Source organism: Cupressus sempervirens, chromosome 2 (assembly GCF_028749045.1).
Source record: "Cupressus sempervirens isolate cs-2001-9-10 chromosome 2, ASM2874904v1, whole genome shotgun sequence".
In the NCBI taxonomy this organism is placed as follows: Eukaryota; Viridiplantae; Streptophyta; class Pinopsida; order Cupressales; family Cupressaceae; genus Cupressus; species Cupressus sempervirens.
The window spans coordinates 362,370,807-362,398,502 of NC_143119.1; positions in this window are offsets into that span (position 1 = coordinate 362,370,807).

The window sequence follows — 27,696 nt, forward strand, 5'->3', positions numbered from 1 at the left end:
ATTCAATATGTTCTGTATTATACCTCTTTTTAGTTCACCATTAGATTTAGGGATTTCACCCTCCAAATTTATCATTGGTGTTTGAACTATTACCCCTATGGGTATATCTTTTGTTTGAATCTCCACTTTAGCAGTGGACTTGATTTCTTCCACATCCCTTTGTATAGGTTCTACCTCTATTGCAATTTTGAGTTGGTCTTGTAGAGAAAAATTCTCCTTTTCTAGGCTTTGAACCTTGCTTTCCAGCTCTTCTATTCTCTATTTCTACACATAGCCTATCTTAATCTCTTCCTCATATAACTTTGTAGTATCGAAGAACTCATTGTAGGCAATAACAAGCTTATCCTCAATTTGCTCCATCTTGGCTTCATTCATGTATGCAAAGTGCTTCATCATGATAGAGACCTCCTTACCTATGGTATTGTCTAATGTCTAGGTAATCATATTACCTTGAGCTATTTCTTCCACATCCATCATTCTTGCTTTATTGGTATCAGGGGTGATGCTCTATATTAAAACTTGACCCTCTCTTCAAGCCATCACTGCTAGTAGCCTAATAGCTAATTTCCTTGTCTTTCTTTCTAATTTGGTCAAGAACAAAGGCCCTTTCAATATCCTAGCCTGATAGTAAGATCATGCAACTTCTCTATACTAACTCCTTGGCCTCTGTAGAAGTCATTATTTCACTATATGGATCATATGCCAGTAGTTTGTCTACTAATTCTTTTGTTTTCTCAAGATCCTTTCCTAGCATAAGGCTCAATGTGAGCTTATCTTTGTTTCACATATATCAGAGAAAGGAATTAAGGAAATGCTTCAATGAATCAATAAGGTCTATGTGTTTATAAAAGGGAAATTTCATAAGAATGAGAATTGGTGCTTATAGTTGATAACATTCATTTACAAGTTATTTGAATAGATCCCCTACTAATAGTTGACTCTGTGTAGCAATGAATAAGACATTGGTCATATGGATTAGAGACAAACTAAGGTAAATTTCTCTATGTGTATTAAATTTATACTCAAATCTAAATTGATCAAATATTTTATCAAGTGTATAAGGGTGGTCATTATCTATCTGTGAAAATTTATGAGTTATTGTTAGTTGTTGTAGCTCATCTTTGTTTGACATATATTAGAGAAATTGGACCATATTTCTTATTTCTAGGGATTAAGAGTAAGAGTCAAGAAGTTAATTGAATCCCTTAGGTACTTCCACCTTGGTTTTGTAGAGCTAGAAGCATAGGAAACATTGTGCTTTGTGTACGACAAGGTTGTGACAAAAAAATTGCAACGACACTGCCGTTGCAATTTGGTACAAAATGTATTAGTGAGGTATAATAAATTTTGTTGTCTACTAGTAATAATAATCACTTTTAAGTTAGGATCCAACAAAATTGGTGACTCTATTGGGGACATGCTTAGTATTATCATAAACTAGAATTATTTCAAGATTTGTTGTGTTCCCTTGGTACATTTTGAGAAAGGATTTTCATGTGGAGTTTTCCATGGTTTTGCATTTTTTTTTTGCATTTTTTCCTGAAATTGTTATTAAAGTGATTGTGTTCTATTCAACAATCATTCCCATTCTAATAAGGTGGGTGGTGACTCAAAAAGGTTTTAACAAGTGTCAAGTTTAAGAAAATTTTCAAATTATGGAAAATATGAAGAACATACGAGAAAATGTGAAGAAAAACCCATGAATTAAATTACAAGCTGATCTTCCTCCTAAAGGAAGACCAAATTGGGCTATGAAGAAAGATCAGATGCAAAGAGGAAACCATTCCCAAGAGAAAGTAATAGGGGGAAGAATTTTCACCTTTTTGCTAATGAAAGGGAATCCTCTTGCAAAGGTTCTAGATCTCATCCAGGACAATCTGATGATGATTTATTTAGCACTCCTAAAGTAGTATATCAAGAGAAAGTTGTTCTACCACATGCTCTAAGTTTGGATAATATAAGTAGTAATGATTTCTTTCAAAAAAGTAGGAACCCTTTCACATCAGATCATTCTGTTGAAGGAGCAAGACCAAGCCACTTAGAGCCTACAATTTTTAATGATGAGAAAACTTCTAGTTCTAAATTTACTATTCCTAATCCTGATGAGATTGAGATTTTTAAGATGCAATTTTCTGAGCAAGAGGCCATAAATAGGAAATTGCAAAAGGAAAGGGATGAAAGGATTATGAAAGAATTTGAAGAAAAGAAGCCAATACTTAGGCGAATTGCTTCCCTAAAAAAGAAAAAAGAAATAGTAGCCAATGCTTGGAAACTTGAAATTATAGGTCAAGTTTAACAGCTTAGGATATAAGAGAAAAGGTTGTTAGAAAGTCAAGATGTAAACCCAAAAGGTCTTGTAGTACAATAGATTAAAAGTTATAAGACTCTAGAAGATTGAAACAAAAAAGAAAGAGATGTAAATCATGCTATTGATGCTAAGGATAAGGGAAAACAAGAGGAAGTTTGTATTAAGATTAAGGAACCAACAACGATCATTTAGATCCATGATTCAATGTCACCTTCTGATTTTGAATTGGAGAGGAAGAGGAAGGAGAGGGATGCTTTAGCTAAGAGATTAGAAATTGTAGAGAATGAGGTAGCCATGGATGAGATGATAATGAGATTAAATTCCTATAAAATGCTAGGAAGCAATCAATAGTTATGCTAGAAGATAATGTAAATAATAGATCAAATGATGTAAATCAGAATACTACTAAGTTGTCTACTTATTTCTTGTCTTCTTCTTCATAGAAAATGGATATTAATAAATTTTTTGTAGTTGCTAGTACTAGTAATACTTTGAATAATAGTGAAAGAAATATTTCCAATAGTGCTAAGATTGACCTGCAAAGGAGACCAATTCAGTTAGAAGGTTATAGGAAGATATGTTTTGATGGAATTCCTAGATTCTCTAACCCCATTCCACAAGAAATGAGGAAAAGGTTTCCTAAGTTTGCTAGGAACAATGCTATTACTTTTGAGGATCATTAAAGGAGTTTACTTGATACGATGAGTGACTCTGAGGTTGAGGCTGAAAATGTTATCATGAAGTTATTTGTTCAGATTAATTGAGGATGCTAGAGAATAGTTCAAGAGGATTCCTTAATTATCCATTGCAGATTGGAAAGTTATTGAGTATTGCTTGAGGGAGCAATATAGTGACAAACAGAACCCAAGCTATATCTTGAGTGAGTTCAATAACATTAAGAGGTTACCTAATGAGTTAGACATTGATTTCAATACTAGATTTTAGAAAAGGATGTACAAGCTAATGCAGGCCATGCAAGTTGATGACAAGATATGCATGATTACTTACTTAAATTCTTTTGATGGTAAAATGACATATCAACTTAGGGATAAGGAACCTATGACCTTAAGAGATGCTTCTAGAATTGCTGTAAATGTAGAAAATAATTTGAGAATCTTAGGAAAGCTAGAAAGCAAAAGAGATGATCCTAGATTGTTTGAGAACAAGGGAAATAGAAAGGAAGAACACAAGCCTGTAGGTGGTAGAAAACAAGAGCCTAGTGAGATGAGTCAAATTTTAAATGCCATAAAAGGTTTAAATTCCCCTCAAATTAAGACTAATAGAAATTCGACTAAAAATAAGACCCCTTATCAATCCAATTTTAGTAAACAGAATAGGTTGTAGAATTTCCCTTATAATACTACTTGGAAAGATTCTTAGCCTAGTGTTTCAACTACCAAGAATATTAATAATAAGGTCACCCTTGATCCCTAATCTAGAAATTCTATAAATGTGGTAGATGACTTTGAGTTCACTACTAAACCTATATGGTGTATTTCTTGTCAATTGCCCCATGCCCCTGAATATTGTGCCATGACTTTGTCATGTTTTGGAAATCAGACCAAGGAAGAAACATAGTAGGAGCATGAAGAAAATAGTGATGATGTAGGGTGCAATATGTTTGAGTCACATTATGATTATTCTGACTATAAGGATTATGACATAGATGTTAATGAGCAAAGGTAGTTTCAGAGTGATATGCAACTACAGGGAATGAGGATTCAAGTATACATATGGAAGTTATAGAGAAGATTTGGGAATTCATTCCTTATCTATATCTTTCTTTTCTTTTTTCTTTAAATAAGTTGTTGGCTGGTTTTATCTCCTATCTATTGAGTAGAGCTCTAGTTGTGAAGGCCACACATCCATTCTTGTGTAGGTTTTTGGGCTCATTTCATATATTTTTTCTCTGAGATAATGAAGATTGATGATAGATCATGTAATATATCCTGAGTTTCATTTAGTGTTACCAATTAATGTATTTAGTCTTTCCAAGGATAAATACAAAAGGAGATTTACAATGAATTATCTATGTTCTCTTACTCTATCTCCTAATTCTTCACATGTTAATAACTTTTTGATTTAATGAATAAGGTTCATTTAATTTAAGACAACTTGGATGAGTTGTGTGTTAGATCTATTGTTGCTTTTAATTCAAGGAGTTAAGTAAATTCTTCAATGATTTGATAGGTTTTTTGGGTCTATGGAGGGGATTCTAGTAAGAATGGAGTTTGGGCATTTTAGGTTACAAGCTTAATTGTAAGGCAATCAAGTTAGGTCATCCTACTGGTGGTGAATCTATGTTGCAATGGATAAGGCACTAATCACTAAATTAGATGCAAGCTGAGATCAAGGTCATTTACACAAATCATTTTAATCAAATCACTTTAGTTTTTCATGTTTTGTAGTGGGCTGAAAATAATTAACCCTCACTTAGCTTGTGGTTTCATAGGTTATGATTTGTAGCTATTTCATTCCTATGTTATTGCATAAGTATTAGAAGATATAAGGGTTTTTTCTACTATCAATAGGTTTAGATTTTATGTTTATTTGCATTGGTACCATATATTATAACCTCAAGGTTAACCCACCTAGGTGTTGTAGAGCCTAAAGTAAAGAAGGAGTTATTACTTATAGTTGGCCCAAGATTTAAATTCAAGTGCATCCATTATAGGAATTTGATAGCCTTAGATGTATTAGTCTAGTTTCTTGGTTATTTTTAAATTTGTTAAATTAGGGAGCCAACACCTACAATGCCATCTCACTACCCCCGCTACATGGTGGATTTTCACTATGTTGCTATGCCATATCAAAAGTGTCACATTGCTAGCAACATAGCAACATCACAACACCTATCAAACCTCACCACATCACCACTTTAGAATCTATGCAAAGCTTTGAAGCATCTACCACTTATCATTCTACAATTTTCCCATCGAGGTACCACTTGTCAATTTTTGGTTGGTCTAGATCCACATCATCATCCTCATCAATGTACATGTTCAAATTTTATTTCATGCCTCTCTAATGGCCTTGGGCCCCATGCACAAGCTATTTTTGGCTTACAAAAGCCTAATGTCTTTTAAGACACATAACTATATTGCAATGATGTGTTTAAACATTTAATTTGTCCTTCACATATCCAATGCGGGACTAAACATTTCAAGTGTTTTTAGATTGTAGTGACAAATGTGACTCAACACATTCAGATCAATATTTAGAAACTATTACAACTTTTTCAAATACTTAGGATTCAATAAATCATTCTCTAAATATAGTAACTTACCCTTGCTACCTTCTTCCTTTAAGTCATCTTCTTTTGGGGTCTCTGTGCCACCAATAGTTGGTTATGTGCTTTCTTTGATAGCTTTAGTCTCCACGGCCTATGACAAACATCAATGAGTGCCCATCATAAAACATATCCCACTCACTTTCTAATCTTGCCTTTTGGAAATTAAATACTTCTACACTGACGAATTCTATCTCTACCTACTATTCATGAGCTCCCTATATATATTTAAATTTTCATGTGCTTGAGTACATGAAACAAAGCATCCCTAGTAAGAAAAAAAACCATGCCATGCCATTGGAGGAGAAGGTTTATTTTCAAAATAGAAGTCAAACATTTTGTTGACTCATCTGGTTGTGAACTTTCCAACTCTTTCATGCACTTTTACATAGGAAGCACATAATCCATCAATGAATCGCTTTTGGGATACATACAAAAACTAGCAAAGCTTCTCCAAATTGTAGAAACTACTACTAGGGGCATTCATGATCCTCCATTCTCCCATTGATTCAAGTGACCATTCATTGTACAAAATTTCTCATCTCTTCCTATCAGCGAAAACATAATAAAAGAGAACAAGAATGGTAGGATGTGGGCAATCCTTCTATTGAAACTTGTTTTTTTTTTATTACATGACCTTCTCCTATGTTTAACTACTTAGCACCACCTTACTCTAATAGGATCAGACATGTCAGAAAGAGATGTGCACATCAGCCAGAGCACCATCAATCAAAAAGCTTTTTTCCTACTGTGTATGAAGAAATGAGAGCCTCTATTCAATCCACATATTGGATTTTGGAAAGCTGATAAGACATTCACCAAATTTTAGTACAGTATCTCAAAATTCAAATTCATATTTCAACATAGACTTCCTTAGACCTACCTTCTATGTATGGAATATAAAAGAGATCTTTATTATAATAATAATCCACTTGACTTTTATTATAAAAAATACAATGGTCAAGCCATACTTTATTATGTATTCTCCATGATATTGTGTATTTGGTATTTTTCTACTTGGCATGGCACCCACTCCTTCATATTCCATGCCAAACTATTATTATCTCATAAAATTATTGTCCATTAATATTAAGTCTTCCTTTTCAAAACATCACTTATTTCCATGAATTTTATTAGTATGGTGAAGTTAGTTAGGCTTTACAGTAGGTTTGACTAATTTCTTTTTCATTTTCAAACAAATTACGTCCCAAATTGATTTGATGAACATCTGGTACTGATCAAGATTGAACTTGACTACTGAACCATCACTTACAAATCATTTTATCTCTTATCTATAAACCACCAATTTCATGCCAAGGGCTCCTCTAATTGGCATTAAACACTAACTATATCCAACAATTGGGCTCTAAAAATTGGCATGCTAGTTCTTTGGTGCAAACTCTCTTACCCTATTATATCTTGTATTATGAAAATACCTAGCTCAAAAGATATTGATGATCAAAGTTTCCTTCTCAGAATTGCCTTTAAGCAGACATGTTAGAAAACCATAAAATGCATTTGGTGTTGGCTTCAAAAATAGGTCAAACAGACACTTGAGGGTGTGAAAATTGGCCTACTAGTTCACTTTCATAAGAAGAGTATAAATATGTGATCTGGGATCATGAAAAATAATAGGCCACGTTTGGCGAGCAGTCAAAGTGGGGTACTCAAATTTGTAGAAATGGGAACACTGACAAAAAAGTGATTTTTGTAAATGCAATGGACTTGGGAAAGTGTGCAAATAGATTCATCAAGATTTGATAAATAGCACACTTAAAGAATTTTCATAGTATAATATAGTGTTAGAATCCATTTGATTTAGGCAATCATAGATTCAAAGTTATGACATCCTAAATAGGGGTATTGATCAATCTACATTTTATGACATCGGTAAAACATCGTAAATTGCATTCGAAATCACATTCGAAAATAAGTCAAACAGATTCTTCATAGGCTCAAATCTAAAACATATCAATTTTTGACCTCTAAAATAAAATACAAGAGGAATTTTCTCATTTTGGTCAACTGGGTCAAAGTTATAATTGGTCAAAAAGGGCCTCCAATAATTTTGAACAATTAGCATCAGCATGACAATAATAAACAACCAACTTTGAAAGATTCAAAACCTACTCAAAATATATCAAAATGACTTGAAATATGAAACATAGGTTCTTTGATATGTTCACTAAATATTCCTAAAGTGGTGAGTCATGAAATATTATTGGATGCATGATATTCAATTGTAAACTAGGTTTCCTATCATTGCTTGACACTTAGGCAAAAATGCAAATTTGAATGTTGCTAAAAATGAAACTCCATAGAATGAGTTAGAATGGTAATTTATCTTCATGGGACACATGGATATGCTGAATGAAAGGTGTTAAAAAAATAAAACACCTCTTAGGTGTCAACAAGATAGCTGGGTACAAGGGCATTAAAATGCATTTATAGGGGCTCAAAATCTTGGAATGGCACTCAAAACAAGAAAGCAATTTTGAGTCCCATCAGCATTGTTAGCAAATCCCAACTTTAAAAAATAAATTTTTAACCTCATATAACAAGTTCTAGGTTCTTTCTTTAGTCCATACAAAACTTTCTTCGACTTTATATGATGTCTCCTTCTGTTGTTAAAGAAAATCCTCCAGGATGCTCAATGTAGACATTTTCTTCAAGTTCTCCATTCAAAAATGTTGACTTCATATCCATCTGATACACTTTGAACCTATCACTTGATTCATAAGCCAAGAAAATCCTTACTATTTCACTTCTAGCAATAGGTGCAAATGTCTCTTCATAGTCTATACCTTCTCAGTGTGAATATCCTATACATACCAATTTTGCTTTATTTCTCACAACTTCACTTTGTTTATTTATGTGCATTATCTATTTGAATGATAGTGTCAAGGTTTTCAATATTTTCCATATGATCTCATCTTTATCTTTAGATCCACTACAAGACTTATTTCCTGCAACAATTTCTGATATGCTATCACTATAACTTCTTATAGATTTATCTTCCATCATCTTAGCCTCTTGAAAAAAACATATCCAATTTTGTAATCTAATTCTCTTAGCATTCTTATCACCTTAAAAAGTAGATTATAAAGCTTTCCAAATTTCATGAGATAAATCTAACAATTTTACCTAATTTTATTCATTCTCAGGAAGAGCTAACAAAAGTGCTTCTCTAGCAAGCATGTTACACATAAATATATCTCTTTCAACTTCACCACATTCTTCAAGTTTTCTTTCTTCCATAGTCTTATTTCCATTTTTTGTCATCAATCAATATCCTAGACCCATACTTAGCAGATGGGTCTTCATCTTCTCTTTCTAGTTGTCACAGTTAACTCTATCAAACTTAGGACTTTCTTTTCTAAAATGACCCACCATTGATCTCTTTAACTTGTTAAGATTTTTTTGTTGTTGGAAAGTAAAGTCTACCAAGATAACTAGGAGGGGAGGGGTGGGGGATGAATAAATTATGAGATCAATATAAATTTTATCAACCTTATTAAACCTTAAGCATGTGAACAATATGATAAAAAACCATAAGAAGATAGACAAGAAGATAGACATGCACAATAACACTAGATGTGTTAACTAGGGAAATCCTTGATCAAAGGGAAATCCCTGATGGGGATGGTACCAAAAAAATGATGTACTAATATAGAAATTCCTTGCAAGAGGATGGACTCTATTAGTAGCCAATGAAATACATTCAATACATATTAGTCCCTATTATGAGAATTTGAATCCCTATTAGGAGATTCCAATGTTTTTATGAGTTGTTCCAACCCTATTAGGAGTTTTAAAAGGCATATGGACCCATTGTCCAAACAACTTCAAGGGAAAGATCACCGCACTCAGTGTCCAACTAATTTTTGTATTATTAATTTTAGAATAATAGAAATGAAATTGATTTTTGCAACTTAAAATCTTTCTCTATCTTCTTACTATTCCAATACCACACCAAATACCTTCTTAGATCTCAATATCAGATCTTCAAATTAACATCACATTGATCCCTTTGATCACTTATACACATTTACCAACTTCACATATCACATACAAGCTTTCTTACACTTACATTCATTCACACATATTCGCCACAAGGAAAAATAACCTTCCTTTATATATCATATCCTCAAAATAATTTATTGAGTTGGCCTTGAGGCTTTCCCAATTAATTATAATAGGACCTCATTAAGATATTATAATTTATAACATCTTTTTGCAATTACAAAACATTGTTGGCTCATAGTAATTAAATTTTTTCACATGTGCAACCTTAAACCTTGTGCACTTGCTGACATCATCAGAAGGTTTTCTACTTTCACTATCTAACTTCTCTCATCACAATTCTATCCTTGTTAAGAGATACAATCAAACATTAGAAACCACTTCTTGGGCACTCTATCTATAAATTATTCTCTTTAAATCATGAATAAATTTCACATGTCTTTGAATTTCTATGCATGCACTTGTCTACATTATCAAGACATACTATAGATCATATCCTCAATTTTTCTTGACCTCATCATCAATGCACAATCAATACAATCTCGTTCTCATTCTACTACTATTTCAGTCTTTTATATATTAATAATATTATGTTGACATCAATGAAAAACACAATCGTGAATGCAAGATGTCAATCTCCCCAACTATTCAATAATTTCTTAGGATACTCCCCCAAAGGAATACCATAAATATTCATGCTAATAGATATCCCTAGAGACCATAACGTGGTCACAAGAGAATCGAAGGAATCAAGAATTGAGGTCATTTCATAACTGTATTCTTCCTTGCCTAGTATTGGGTGCATACACATTAAAACCTTTCCATTTCTCATTTGGAATGGTGAAGGTTATGACCAAGTAATGGTGTAAAAAAGGGAAAATACACCCCTTGATGAAAATAGGCTTTCATATAGTAGTGATCCCCCCAAAGGTCCATTTTTGTTAGAGTAAAAGGAGAGCATTGAGCCAAAGTCTTTCCATAAGATTGGAGAAGTTATCATAGTTCATTTTAACCTCTTGAAGCATAAGAATATCAACTTTTTGGTCATTAACCTATTTTTTAACAATAAACTACTTGTGGGTGTTGTTAAGACCTCTAATCTTCCAAGAGAGTAAAATCATTTCTTACCTTTTGAGTTGATGTCTAAGGTAAGTTATCATCTTGTAGCAATCTGCCATGTAAATTTCTTGTGGTATGAAGCTTTTTCAGATTGTGTTCCAACCCATGTGTCACTCCCCAAATCCATCTTATTGCTTCTCATTTTCTTTTTTTGATTCTTCCATTCTAGTTTGACACTAGGCATCCCATACTCATGTGGAGGTCGAGATATCACATCAATAGCCCTTGAAGATTTCTCTAGGGTTTTAGGAGCTACTTTGATACCTAGGGTGGGATTGGAATCCATCATAGGGGAAGATAGATGGCTTCCAAGGATTCCAAACTCCTGGCTAATAGGGAGCTCATTTTGAACATGCAAGGTGGGAATTTCACCTTCTTTGAGGGGAGGGATGATAACCTCTTGGGTATCCATGGGTGTAGAGACATTGTCCAAGGCCACCTTTTCCTCAAGGGGGGGTTTCACCAACACTTCAAGGATCACCTTATCTTTAATTTTATCCTCTTTGGCCTAAGGTGCCATGAAATTAGCATGGGTGTGACTGTTGGTGTTTCAAGTTTAATAGATTAGGCTAGCATCTCATAGTCCGCATCTCATAGTCCACCACCTAGGACCAACTGCCCAACTTAGATTTAAAAGTGATGAGGTTTAGGAGATATTTTTTAATAGTAACTATTGACACAAAATTCTACACCCTTGCTTGAGGTATGACATTAATAAACCTTGTGTAACATGGAAATGAACTCCATGTGTGGGAATTACACTTTGAGGTTGAATTTTAGAGAAGACTGACTTCCTTACAATCAGGATGCACCTAAACTACAATTTTCTAGGAAAAGGGAGAGGAAATGTTGAAAAATAAATTGTTGAAAGGGAAAGGTGATGCATTGGATTGAAATGTGGTTACAACCTCTACCTAAAGATGCACAACACATGAATGAGATACCCAAATATACATATCTCAACTCTATTCTATTTCCTAAGAAGTTACATGCAGGTTTGGAATTGATTAAATGCTGAAACAAAGGAGAAACTTCAAAACTAAACACTTCACCAGTAAATTAAACACAAAATGCAAACATTAGAAACTAGAAAAGAAACATTCACTACAATGAAATAGACATGCACAAATAATAAATGGCAAGAAGAGGTAAGAAATGGAGCTATTTCATTAATGGAAGGAAAATTTTATAGAGCATAATGTTGCTACAAAATACAAGCAAAGATGAACCTGATAAACATATTTACAACTACCTTTTAAAGAGTTTAGGCATAGCTCTGATTTAACTATGGAGTTCAAACCTTGAACAAGATGGATTTGAGTTGCAAAGAAGGAAATAACTAAATATCAAAATAAAATTTGATCATGAAGTGTAATTTCTTGTGGAAGTGACAAGAAGAGTGAAAAAAGATGCATCCAGTTGTAAGAGGTAAAATCGCTAGAGAATTGATCATTTCATGCATTAAAGAGGCACGAAGGGAAATGGCATCATACAAACAAGGCCCAAGAAATCACTCAATAGTTAAGAACTAGCCTTGGAGGCATGAAATGGCCACAAGAAGCTGATTCATGCCATTGGTAGGAAAAACTATAGGGAGGGATAACACACCATATGATCTAACCAAAAATGTAGCATTGACTACAAAAGGGTTGGGTGAATCTAGTTTTCATGAAAAAAAAATTTGGTCATTGATGATGTTCTTCCCTTTTAAATGGATGACCTAGATGGAAAGAGAATATTCCCTACAAGAGATTAAGTCACCTTTGTTGATGTAGATCTTCCTCTTGAGATGAATGACCTAGATGTAGCAAGGAAACTCACCCCAACAAAGGAATAAGTCACAACTGATGATCTATTACTGTAATAAGATATTGCCTTATTAATTAAATAATTTTGATTTAATTATTAAGTCACTTATTATCTCTAATTTACTTGAGCTAAAATTTAGGCATATAATAATTGTAAGAATTTGCCTAAGGGCAAAATTCACCCAAGAACTAAGAACTCAAACACAAGCACATAGTAGACCAAGAGAGAGTATGATCAGAATAACAATGTATTCAATAACTAGTTTACCATAATACACTAGGAGTGCCTATTATAAAGGCCTCAAGAGAGCTTCTAGAATGCATAGAAGTTAGCACCATGAAGTGTCATACAACCAAGAACATGTCCACCAGATATGGATTATCCTCCATTAAGCATGGAAGTAAGTGCAGTGATGAGAGGATAAACCTACAAGGGTGGGACATGCAAAATAGTGTTGTAAACACCATGTGCTCAAATAGAGTTGCGTACTCCTGTGTTGTCAACATGAAAAATCACAAGGTGTGCAAACTCCTAAGTGTCTCACAAATAAAAATAATAAAATAATGCAATATAATTAAATAATGCATTAACCTAAGTAAAATTAAGTAAGTGTAAATAGTAAAGTATGTATTTACACCAACACCCCCCCTTAAGTGCAAGTTAGGGGAATGCCCCTAAGCTTACAAACTAGGATGAAGATGCATAATGGGTCCCAGCTACTAGGCCATGTAAGGTACCCAAGTACATAATGAAATGCAATCTCCCATAAAGCGGGGAAAGAGGGAAAACCTCATGGGAAAAATTGTCCCCCAAAAAGAGAGATAAAAGAGGATGCATAGATGGATGGAGTAATCAAGACCCTCCCATTACGACATACATCTAGTATATACATAAGAGAATGAGAGAAGGAAGAGAGACAGAAGAGATTCCCCCCCAAAAGAAGAATGCTAACCAGTGAAAACTCCTCCGATGAAGAAGCTGGTCCAAGAGTGCAAAATAGTGTTCCTCCCCTTAGGAAGAAACAATGGCAAAGGTACAAACCTGAAGATGTATGGTGGCCCTGAAACCTGCTCAAGTATCACTATGCTGAAAAGAATGAATGTAGATCTGGCAAGAATGTCTGTTGAACCTGTTCCACTGAACCATCTGTCTCCTCTACTGACAAAGAGACCTCCACTAATTGTTGTTCATAAGGATCCAAAATCACACCAACTTGTGTAGATTGATCATGTAGGGAATGGACATGAGGGTCAGAGTGAGCCCTCACAACAACTATAGAAGAATCATCATCAATGAGAAGATGTAAGTCCTCAAGTCTATCTCCCAAGTCAAGTGAAGCTGAAGCTGGAAGACAAGATGTACCATGATGAGATGGACCTTTCACTGTGGCAATATAAGCATGTGGACTAGACTGATGTGATCTCTCATTACAACTATCAACAGAACCCCACATATCTGAACCTATTGAAGCACTATCGCTGGTGTCACTATCAGTTTCCACTGTGTATGATGTGCAGAGAGGAGTATAGCATAAGCTCAGAGAACTTTCCTCAAAGTGAACATCCTTCTCCATGAAAATCTCATGTGTTGCTAGATCCATCAGTCTCTATTCCTTCACATTGTCTTCATAATCGATAAAGGTACAAGGCCTAGGTGACAGTGCCTTGCAACTCCTGGAAGATAGGTTTACTCATGTTGGACAATCAAAGACTTTAAGGTGACTCACAACTGGTTTTCTACCACACCATGCCTCAAAAGGTGTCTTGCCATCTAAGGCTGGATGAGGAGACCTATTAAGTATGTGAGTAGCACTACTAATGGCTTCAAGCTCTAATTTAGGATCAAGAGACTTGGCCTTTATCATGCAACTTGCCATGGTCTTGAGAGTCCTAATCCTCATAGCTGCAACATCTGTCTTGTGCGGACTGAATGCTGGTGAGTTCTGAAGATCAATCCCCTCAATTCTACAAAAGTTCTTAAGTCTTCTATCAACATATATGTTCTCATTGTCCACCCTTAGTACTTTGATGGCTTTCCTTGACTTGTGTTCAGCATGAGCCTTGAATTCTTGAAGTTTATGACTTACTTCATTCTTATGATGAAGGAAGAAGACCCAAGTGAATCTTGAAAAGTCATCAAAAAATGTGATTATGTAGTAGCCTTGGCTGATAGAAGTCATTGCAAATGGTCCTACTAATACCATGTGAACTAGCTAAAGAATAACCAGAGCTCAAGAAGACTTTCCTTTATCATACTTCTCCTTGAGATGCATATCCACTAAACAAGATGAACACTCTCCCTTAGAAAAGCTAATATTAGGTAGACCTTTGACCATGTGTTTTGAGAAAAGTTGTTGAAGAGAGCAGAAGTCAAGGTGACCAAACCAGTCATGCCATAAGTTCTTTTGTGTAGTAGAGTGAGTTAACAAGGCTTGAGAAGAACTCTTAGGCACAAAATGGGAGAAGGAATAAATCCTCCTATCATCATTGACTTTCCCAACTACTACCAATGAATCATCTTTGAGACTGTGCACCATCACTGAATTGGGAAGGAACTCAACCTTATGACCATCTCCTAGGTGAGTGATTTGATAAACTAATAGTAGATTGGAGCTTATATTTGGAACATAGAGAAGATCTTTGAATTCCCCATCTTCCATTTCAACATGTCCTTTCCCTTCAACTTCCATTTTTGCATCATCTCCCACAAAGATGTGTGGTACCTTTCACTACTTCAATGAAGAAAAGTATTCCCTTGAAGAACCCATTTGGTAAGAGGCACCTAAGTCAAGTATTCATTTCGAAGAAGAATTTGAGTTTTCCATAAGTGCTTGACCTTTACCCTTCGAAGAGGTTGGAGTAGAATCCTTGTAAGTACCTGGCACTTGAATCTTGTTCTTCTTGAGTAGATTTTCTAACTCATCAATTTTTTTTGTCTTGCAATGATGCTCATCATGATTTGGCTTTTTACAGTATGCACAAAAGAGTTTGTCCTTCTTTTCATTACTTCCTTTCTTGTTTGAAGAACTGCCTTGTTTAGAGGAGTCATGTTGTGTCTCAGATTGTGTTTTCTGCTTCCACTACTTCTTCTTCTTGTTGCTTTTTCCCCCTTGACTAGATTTCTGAGCACCACTAGCCACTAAGGCTTTGGTCTTAGATGACTTGAGAAGTCCAAAATCCACCAAGTGAGATTGTTCAACAATCAACATATCTACAAATCCATCAAAGGAAGGCTTCTAGTAAGTAGATCCCATGGTTAACTTGTGAGTATTAAAACTCAAAACAAAGTTGGCGTACTCAGAAGGTAGCTTCTTCAGGATGTGATGAATTAACCTATCATCCTTTATGGGATTTCCACAATCTTTTAGAAGTGCCCTATACTCATTGAATTTAATGATATAATCCTGAATTGTGTCATAATTCTTAGGATCCAATAGAAGTAGATCATCTTCAATCTGAAATCCCTTTTCTTCATCCACTTTACCATACAACTGTTCAAGTTTATCCCAAGCTTCCTTAGATTTTGAAAAATTTTTAATGTGAAAGAGAAGATCCCCATGTACACAACTCCTAAATACACCTAAAGCTTGTCGGTCTAGATTTGTCCAATCAATGAGTTCTTTAGCATCGGTAGGTTTGGTAATTGTACCATCAACATACAAACTATATCTTTTTTCCATTAATCTACTCCATGCAATATCTTTCCAAGTAGAATAGTTGCATGAAGTTAGAGGAGGACATTTAAAACCCATGATGCAAAAATGAAAGAGCACAATAGAGAGACACAAAAAACATAGTACACACCCCCCCTTTTCACTCAATCAAAAGATCCCCCCAAAAGAGATGCTTTCGCACTTTATAAGTAGTGTGTTTACAATGAGCCACTTGTCAAAATGAGCAAAGTGGACTTGCTGATTTGGCTTTTACAACTACCTTATGAGGCTTAAATCTGTCACTTAAGCACTGTAGCTTAGTTTTACAACAATTCTGAAAAAGAATCAAAGCTTTACAATGCCAAAGAAGGCCTAATTCTGAAAGTGAAAATTTGGTCCACACAACCCTAGAATTTGAATTCAAATCTAGAAAGTAGATGAAAAAACAAGCACTTTCAAAAAAAAATAGAACCTAAAAAAGTGACCAGATGTACCTGTACGGAGCTTCTAAAGTTGCAAAATGCAGGATTATGTAGGTACAATCACCAAAAATGCAAATTCTACAAAATCTAAGCACCAAAACCAAAAAAACACCATTGGAAAATTTAGGAAATTCTGCCTGATTTCAAAAAAATTGCACCTGAATCAGAGTCCAGATGTCCAAGTTATGAGCTCACAAAGTCACGCTGCCAAACTGAAAAGCAATTTGGAGAGGGGTTTAGAGGAGAAATTATGAGTTTAAATTTGATGGTCAAATGACCATCAATGTAGTTGTAAAATTCCTAGGAATGATGGTCAAATGATCGTCAAATTTAACTTGGGCAAATGGTGACATTAGCAAAAAATTGCGCCCTAGGCTGATGTGGCATGCTAACTGTACTTTCTATATTGTATGGATCCATATGGAGTGTACAAAATTCATGGATGTGTTAGGCTGGCATGGATGTTGATTGTGCATTGATGCTGATGCAGGGCTGAGTCATTGTCTGCGTGGGATGGTGATGTGTCACAGACTCAGATGCTGACCAAATGACAGCTCAATGTTGACTGGGATGATCAGTCAGTGCCTCATTTATAGGTGCGGTGGCACTACACAGAGTTTAACTCCAATAAATTAGTGTCATGTGGCATTGTTTGGGCAGGTTTTGAAACTGTCGTAGTGATTGCCAAAGGTTGAACGTCGATCATCAGGGATTCAAACTATCCATTGTTGGGTTTATCAAATTTTGTCCCACATTGGTGGGAGAACTTAACAAGTGGGTTTATAAATGTAATAGCACATGGGGATAAAGTCAAAGTGAGGCATGGCTGGATGAAGTATGATCAAAATTTATGTAGCTACTTGCTGGAATAGGTGATATGTTCACTAGTGGTGTTCAGTTTGTTTTAAAAACAAAGCTGCAGAACTATAAGACAAAAGAGGTTACCGCCACTATGGTAGGGTTGTGTCGCCGGTTGGAAGGCACCAGATTTGCCTTCGCCAGTTTGTGAGTTGATTGCAGAAATTTCAATTGATGCACAATATGGTCTCTTCTCAATAAACCTTGCGAACAAATAAACCTTCCAAATGGAAGATCCGAGGTGTCACTGCCCAGGTTTATCAAAAAAAAAATTCTTTGGTGCCCAAGGGGCAAAAAATTTTGCAAAAAAATTTACAAAAATTATAGAGAAAATGCAAATTCAAAAATTAAATTACAGATCTAAAAATAAGATCATACCCATACTGTAAATTGGAGCCTTTGGGTTTCAATTTGCAAAATTTGTTTTGCCTCATGGTCAACTTTGAGCCAAGGTAGGCATGCTTATAGTTGATTTTTACCGGTTCAACATTTCAGATGCAATGGAGAGGTCAGATTTGGTGTTGGATGCTTCCAATTTCTGCAGCACTTCAAATTCAGGTTGAGGTGATGAAGCAAGCAAGAGGTCTCGAATGGCTTGCGATGAGAAAGTCACCAAGTTGCTCTGATACCATGTAAGAATTTTCCTAAGGGAAAAATTCACCTAGGAACTAAGAACTCAAACAAAAGCACATAGTAGACCAAGAGAGATTATGATCAAAATAACAATGTATTCAATAACTGGTTTACCATAGTACACTCGGAGTGCCTATTATAAAGGCCTCAAGAGAGCTTCTAGAATGCATAGAAGTTAGCACCATGAAGTGTCATACAACCAAGCAAATGTCCACCAGATATGGATTATCCTCCATTAAGCACGAAAGTAAGTGTTGTGCTGAGAGGATAAGCCTACAAGGGTGGGACATGCAAAATAGTGTTGTAGACACCATGTGCTCAAATAGAGTTGCGTATTCCTGTGTTGTCAACATGATAAATCACAAGGTGTGCAAACTCCTAAGTGTCTCACAAATAAAAATAATAAAATAATGCAATATAATTAAATAATGCATTAATCTAAGTAAAATTAAGTAAGTGTAAATAGTAAAGTACGTATTTACACCAACAATAATTAATTACTTTATTAATTATTATCATGTAACCTAGGTTCTACTTGCTAAGGTTTTGATCTCCTTTTATAAGGATTTATCTCTTTGTAATTTTATTAATTCACTTTTGATAATAAAAATCTCTTCTTTTATCATCAAGAATGTCTCGTCTATGGATCTAGGAATTATAGCCTCCATAGCTTTTGCTTCTCTCTTTTGGTGACAGGTGTTTGTAGGCAGGTGATTTTTGAGAGTTGTGGTGTTGATGTTTCATCAAATTCAACATGATCAAGATCCTTCCTTTCAAACATATGACTAAGATTTTATGGGAAGTGGGACTCTCTTCCATGTGGTGTAATTTTGGGTTCTAGAGCATCAAAGAAGCATTGCAGCATGAAGAGTTGCCAAAATGGAGACACATGACACCATGATGTCAGATGACACACTATGCCCACCACTCATGAAAAATCATAGACTAACCACCCGAAGACATTTGGCATAATTTTGGGTTCTAGAATATTGAAGAACTAGTGTATTATGAAGAAAGATTAGAATGAAGACACGTGGCAACATCTTGTGTTCTCACAAAACCCTACTGAGCCAAACAAGAAGACACAACAACTATTGATCTCGCAACATGAGCCTACTTGAGATTGGACATGTGTCAACATATCACACTTTTGAGATGATGTTGAGATGCTACTCAAAAACACAAGAGTCATCAGATCTACAAACTAGTTAGCTAAGGAGAAGGGGCTGGAAAACATGAAATATTATCCACCAAAAGCATGTGTTAACCCACAACAAGAAAATGAGCCATTAAATATCCCTAAGATTGGTTATTAGTGATGGGTAGAATGGGGGTAAAAATGGCTAACAGTAATGTTAACATAAAATCTAGCAAAGACAAGGAGATACTTCATCAGAGTCATAGTTCTAGCTAAAATATAGTTTCCAAAGGAATATCCAATCCACCTAAAAAACCTAGTCATCCAAAACTCAAGCAGGAGACTTGAAAGCTTGACTAAGATTGGAGCCATGTGGTTAAGCTAAGTTGAGGGATCAAACCCATGTTTCTAGTTGAATAGGGTAAGGAAGTGTTTTCCATAAACTGGTGAGCTTGAGAGAACATAGGTGAGTCCTTGACCATTATAAACATGAATAATAAGAGCCCACTAGGTATAGCCAAAGGGGACACACTCCCTTTTAGTTTCCATTAAATACCAACCCATTTGCTAACCATTTCAATGGTGGGATGAAAGATAGAAATGTGACTAACCAGAGCCAAGTTCAAGTCAGCCATCATTCTTTAAACTACCACATTTAGGATGGTGATCTTAGTGCAATCTTGGTGTGAGGAAATGTTAGCCAAGAAGGTCTCTAGATCACCATTTTGGGGTCCTACTAGTACAACTTTCTAGTCATTCATCAAAGGTAACAATGTTTAGGATTATGAAGAACTTTCTATAGAGATGTTAGTACCCCTATTTTCGGCTAGGGAGATCACATGGACCTCATAAATGACCAAAGGGACGAGGGCTTTAGAATCAGTAAGGGGTAGGGGTAGGGGGTGATCCCCACCTACCATTCCTTCAAGCACAAAATACAAATCACTAGAACATTCCAAAAAGTTGTAGACCCAAAAAATTGTTTTCACATGTTGCCACATTTTTTTATGCAAAGCTTGTTATATTCATATGCAAAAGAAAAATAATTATTTGAGTTAGTAATAATTTTTTTTGTAGGTGAAGATGATCGATTATATATTTTCTATAAGATTTGTATTTCTAAAAATGCAAATAGAATGTCTTGAAAGATTTGTAGAAATAAAAGGTGTATACTACCATTTTTAAACATATAATTCCTTAGACATGCTAGAGTATTCTATTGTTGAATTTATAATATATATGTTATATATTTTGTAGGTATTGACCCCATACAAGTGGATAGATTAAAAATAATATTACTATCATTGGTGAAGTAGATCCTATGAAAATAGTCAAGAAACTTAAAAAGTTGCGCCAATTCTAATTTTTGACTTTTGAAGTTGCAGGTAGGAAGAGGGGAGGTCTAAACAATTATTTAACCATTTTATCACAATAATGAAGATGTTATAGATTTCAAGTTTTTTTGGTAGTGTTAAAATATAATCTATAATTGGGACAAGGTAGAAATAGAAAATAATAAGTTATAGCTTCATGGTCTTTGAAGGTCACAATTTTTTTCCAATAAATATTCTTGTTTTAAATCAATTTAGATAATGAATTTGGGCTTTGTCTATTAAGCTATTTTCTTTGTATGGAATTAATGTGATATGATGTTATTCTCTCTAAATACATTTTAATTTCATAATTTAGTATTGATATAACTAATGCACCTCTTTTTAGTCCAAAGTGCTAGTTATTTCAATGTAATCATAGTTTTCACACCTCAGATTGACAGATTGTTGAGCACCTCTTGTATATTTCTATTTTTTCATACAAAGTTGCATCATCAATTCGAGAGTCTTCTTACCATCGATGTGATCATCCATTCAAAGATTTGAAAAGTGGAAGCTATTTTTTTAGATTTTCTTATGGATGATTATTATATTTATTAGGAAAAGTTAAATGAGAACAACTCCTATATAATGAATTTTGTTAGTGTCTATTAAAGCTAGTTCAATATTTTTATTATAGTTCATAACTTGTTGTATCCAGAGAGACCATGAACATTCATAAGCTAACAAAAAAAATGAATCAAATCCAACATGAGTAGTGATATACCGAGATAATCCAGTGCAAGAAAATGATTATGTTCAAAATGGAAATACACAAATAAAATAAGTAGTGATGGACTAATAGGCCAGATCTTACCAATCCACAATTATTCACATGTTCTCAAGTCTATCCAAAATGGGTGTAATTTGTTTTCCAATTCTCTTTGCATAATTGAAACTTGACCCAATTTTCTTAAGCACTAATAAGGACCTTCACCCAACATAATATAGGAAGGTAAATTAATTGACTATCAATAAATTAACTTGTCAAACATTAAATTCTAATTGGTAAAATATGATTCAAATTTTAAGGATAGTTACATTATGTTAAGGAGATTTAATAAAGAAGTTATGACTAGAAAGAGCATGAATTATAGCTTTGTGATTGCAATTGAATTTGACAAGTAATACACATAATTCTATATTTAACTAGAAACTCCAAAGTCCTATATAAAGTCTTAGCTAAAACTATTTTAAATGCCATGGATAAATGTGTTTCGTTGCAATGTAGTACAATTTGTTTCTAGAGTTATATACACACACATACATGTATGTATATATGTGTGTGTATATATATGTATATACCTATATGTATATGTGTATCTATATGTATGTATGTAATATATATGTATATATATATGTATATATGCATATATGTATACATATATACATATATATCTATACATACATACATATATAAGTATGTATATGTGTGTATATATATATGTATATATACATATATATATATATATATATATATACATATATATATGTATATATACATATATGTATATATACATATATATATATATATATATATATATATATATATATATATGTATATATATATATATGTACATATACATATATACATATCATTGGTCATTTTTCATATATATTTTATGTTTTAAACAAATTATTACAAAATCTTTGAATCACTTGGCAATAAATTCAGTTTTCTAAGAACCTATTAATAATGATAAACATTCAAAAAAAACTTAAATAGTTGGGACTTTTCGTTCTTGTCATGGATTTATGAACTCTTTTTAGTGGTGAGAGATTATAGAGAAAACTAGTGTAAAATCTTAAGTTTCAAACAACTATCACTAGGAAACTTATAAATTCCCTTATAGGGCTTGGGACACAAGTTTCTTGTGAATTTCTTTGTATATATAAAAAATTTCACAAGTTTTTGAATAAATTTGCAAATAACAATCTCACTATTAATGACAAGGAAATTCATGTATTTAGAATTATTACATTGTCTCTTGTTAATTTGGGAAAATTCTTAAAAGGTAATATACTTGGGGTTATCCTTTTATAAAATATGGTCAAGTTGCTTAACAATCACAAGAGGAGAGTATGATCGCAACACTGAAACAAGTTGATAGAGCATGAGTAGGGATTTAAACAATGAATTTAAACTTTCAATCACCATTGTCATGTTTTGGTTTCTTTAACTTAAATATTGGAGGAAGAAACATAAAATCAAGAGATATAAAGACTTGAAAACCTTAGAAGAATCACTTGGAAATTACCCATGTAGCTAAATAAAATAATCAATTCTTATTCAATCTAGTAGCAATCCTCATTGAACATCACTACTAGTGATCGAAGAAAGTAGTAAAATGCTACCAACTACATTTATAGTATCCTACCTTCCCCTCTCTTAGAATGCATCAAGGAGGATCCTATTACAATTATTTTCTAAGAAATTACCTAATAAGATATATACATGGGTATTGAAGATACATTGAATATTTTTCTAATCTTATCTTAAGGCCATTATCAATGGACGTTGATTGATTTGGGTGTGAGATGCAAATACTATCTCTTGTATGAACATACTAGTATATCCTAGTTAGTGTATGCACTTTAGCAACATAGATATCTAGAGGTAAGCCTTCCCTATCCTTTGTTGGAGAACACTTATAAGAAATCTATGACCCTTCTTTTTATTTTTTTAAATCTCAAGACCATCATTAATGAGGTTTATTGAAAAGGAGGTGAGATACAATACTTTAGCTTGTATAGACATATTGATGTATCCTATTTGGTACATGTTATTCATCAACATAGATTTATAAAGGTATCCCCCTTCATTTCCTTTTAAAAAAGTGCTCTTCTAATGACGTAAGTCCCCAAGAAGCCATGTTTAAGCTCCCAATGGGTATCCCTTGGTTTAAATGGGTGCATAACAATAAGAGGTAGAATGCCTAACAATAGAACCTCTCACACTATTCATTCATTTTAAAATCCAACCATGAACCTATTGAAGTTGATGAAAGGTAAACCCCATAGCTCCCAAGAATCACCTATATGCAAACACCTATCATATAAGGGAGAAAAAGAAGTTATGGAGGCAAGAATTCCTAGATCCATAGATGAGATATTCTTGATGAGCAAAAAGAAAAATTTCTATTATCAAAAGTGAATCAATAAATTACAAAGAGATCAATCCTTATAAAATCAGATCAAAACTCTAACAAGTAACTAATCTATTAAGATTAACTTTAGACAAAAATAATAGTTACATACAAATAAAACCATTATCAAAAAATAATAGATCACATAGAAGAGAACACAAGACACCAAGATTTAACATGGTTCACGCAATCCCTAGGCTACATCCACCAACAAAAAGTCCAATATTATTATTATCATCTAGTGATTACAATCCACAATCCCTTACAGCTCAGTATTGTTGTAAGAAGCTACAATATCACCATTACATTATGAAATCCCTAACCCTAATCCTTTTTATACAAGATTTTTACCACTTACACAATTAGGGCTAGAATAAGACAAAAATAGTAGCTTTCACCTTTTACAATATAAGGTGATTTTTGGCTTTGGGGGCACTACCCCCAAAAACCCCTATGGGGGTGTTGCCTCTTGACCCTACCCTATACTATGATAGGGAGTACATGTGGGGTGCTACCCTAGGACCTCACAAGAGCACTACCCCTTGACCCCATCTTGGTGGTGCTATCCCCAAACCCTTGTAGAAATAATCTAGAGGAAAACTACATCGAATAAAACTCTAATTTTGATTAGGCTCCACATCATAACATAATCTAGGTTGTGTAATAATAATTAATAAAAGAATTAATAATTATATGCCCAAATTTTAGCTTAAGAAAACTAGAGATAATAAGAGACTTAATAATTAAATCAATATGATTTAATTAATAAGGAAAAAAATTATTACTTTAATGTCCCCCTTAAGATAAACTTAGGGAGTACCTAGAAACCTAGAAACTACTATTGAAAGGAAATTTGGGTCTCGACATCAAAGTTTGATGAGGTACCCAAGCATAACCAAATCTTTGAAAAGAGGAGAAATAGAGAAAACCACATGGGAAGAAACCTACTCCAAAAGAGATGGAAATAAGATGAAAGAACTAGTGAAGGATTGAAGAGGCCTCCAAAATAGGGAATGTCACAAAAGATAGGAACAAAAGATGATCATGAAAAATGCCACTCAAGCATGAAGTTGCAAACACTGCCAAACTATTGATCTGAAGAACCTCCATTGTAAACAACATGACTAGATAGAGAAGATTAAGTCTAAAGAGCTGATCAGTCAAGATGGAAGGTATCTTCATGGCCTCCAATTATAGGAATGAAATAATGTCTATATGGTAAATGATCAATCTCACCAAAATTCATAGGTATCTAGCCATTGCAATCACCTAGTACATAGGATCAAATATTGAAAACATAGCTCACTACATTGAACCAAGAAATTAATAGAACCAACATAACCCCCTATGATGATGAGAGGTAAGACATGAACACTAAAACCAAATGTAATATCTTCTACAAAAAGAAGAACTAGGAACATCGATAGTGAAAAGAAGTATAAACATCTATAATGGTATGTGTCATCGACACATCATGAGGCTAATATCATGGAAGGAATACTCACTTGAAAAAAGGAATATGGAAAATATGACCAACTTGAAACCCCCCAAGGCACTTAATAATGTGGTGTGAGTACAACAAAACACAAAGATGTGCAAGATCCTGAAATGCAATAGTGGCACTTTATCTTAGTGCATTTGCAAAAATACTACTATAAGATGTCAAAAAAGATCAAAAGAGACATAAGACTAATATAAGAGGTAGTAAAACCCATGAAAAATAATTTGAAGGAAAAAAAGTTGATCTTCAGACCTTAAATAACTAAGATATCCACTAGAAAACAAAAAAGAAAAAAATTGAATGGCATGTGCCTAGAGCAATTTCTTGAAAATAGAATGTCTCAAAATATGTCTCTTGAAGTGTAAAATAGAACCTATGGCTTTGATTGCATAAACTAGAAACCAAAAAACATAAAAAGTCCAAATAAACTACATCACCATGACAGGCTTAGAACCAACATTTTGGTGATATCTTGTTTGTGAAAAACAGAGTCTAGATGAGCAAGTTACAACAAAAAAACCACATGTAAGTCACAAAAGTGCTAGAAGGGCCCAAAACAAATGACTGTCTTGGGATTCATGCTAGATACCTAAGAAAACATGCCCACCAGTACCAAAAATTACCTTGAGAAGTGTACCAATTTAATACCAAATTTGTCCCAATTTACATGCCAAAATTTCTTGATTTGTGTACCTAAAAGATTGATTTGTGTGTCAAAAAATCTTGATTTTCATGCCAAAAATTCTTGATTTTCATGTCAAAATGTTGGTTTCTATGCCAAAAAAACATCAAATCATTGCCTTAGATAATGTGCCCAATTATCAAAGATTTTTTTTGCCTTCATATTCCAACTGTGTCAAAGTTGGATAAATTTTATTTGAAAACAAGAGCTTTTGGGCACTCTGAGTTCAATGGTGATGTCAATTTTCGCTCAAAGTGCACCAAAAATTAGTAACTCCCTAGATTTAATACAAATCCTTCAAAAAATGAAACTCTTTGAAAGAAAAATATAGATTTGAAAGTCAAGCCAAATTTCTCATAAATAGAATAGGGACATGGGTATTTGAAGCTTTGATACCGTGGTGAAGTTGAGGAAAGATCAATCCTACAGCTCCCAAGAACCACCTCCATGCAACACATATAACATAAAGAGAGAATCAAAAGCAATGGAGGCTAGAATTCCTAGATCCATAGATGAGACATTCTTATTGAGCAAAAAGAAAAATTACTATTATCAAAAGTGAATCAATAAATTACAAAGAGATCAATCCTTATAAAAGGAGAAACCCTAATAGGTAACTAACCTAGGTTGCATGATAATAATAAATAAAAGAATTAATTATTATATGCCCAAAGTTTATCTTAAGCAAGGTAGAGATAATAAGTTAATAATTAAATCAATATGATTTAATTAATAAGAAAAAATTATCACTCTAACAACACCTTATTAAAATACAAGGAAATATAGTGTCTCCCCTCCATTTCTTTTCTTGGAGTAATTAAATATAAAATGCTAATAGATTTGAATCTAGTACCTAAAATGTGCATCCATCAAAGAAGGCACGAGCTTATATTATATTGTCCATTGCCATCTAAATTCTATCATCAATTATTTTATAGGCACTAGGGGTAAGCTCATTAAAATATAGATAAATGGTGGAAGCAAACACAAATGACCAAGCTAATATAGAATTTATTTGACATATATATAGATTATGGTAAGAGTCTTGAAATCGAGTACATCTAGATCTTCTTAGCCAAAATTTTCATCACAATAAAGGAATATTTTGTTCACCCATCTTCAATCCAAATTTATTATTCTCTTTGCCAAAATGAAGGATAAAATATAAAAAATTATAAATTTTTTTTCTACCATTAGATGTACGGTCATCTACTATTAAATGCCAAGCTTTGAAAGGAAAATTTTGATAATTCATTGATTCTAGTATTGTTCAAATGACAACTAAAAATTTGTAATAGCTTTGCTATGACTCTCTTAAATAACATTTAATTCTTGACATGTTGGAAAAAATAATTCTCATTAAGCTATTATGTTTTAAATTGTATTGATTCCTTTACACCATCACCCCAATGCAAATGAAGACAACCTTTTTTGGTTAGCCAGTAAGTTAGTGGTCTTAGGTGATTTTAGTTCATAATAGTTTCAATTCTCCAAGTCAAAAAGAGAGAAAGGGCATTAAGTCAGTCATGTCTCTAGGAAAAATGGTGAAGTCTTCCTCAAGTGAGTTGACAGAGGGAGAGTGAGCTAAGAATATACAAGTATGTGATACCAAAATTTGTATTAGAAATTAAGTGGATGGGAATAAGAGGCCAAACATTTCTAAAGAGTGACCTACTTTAAAGGACT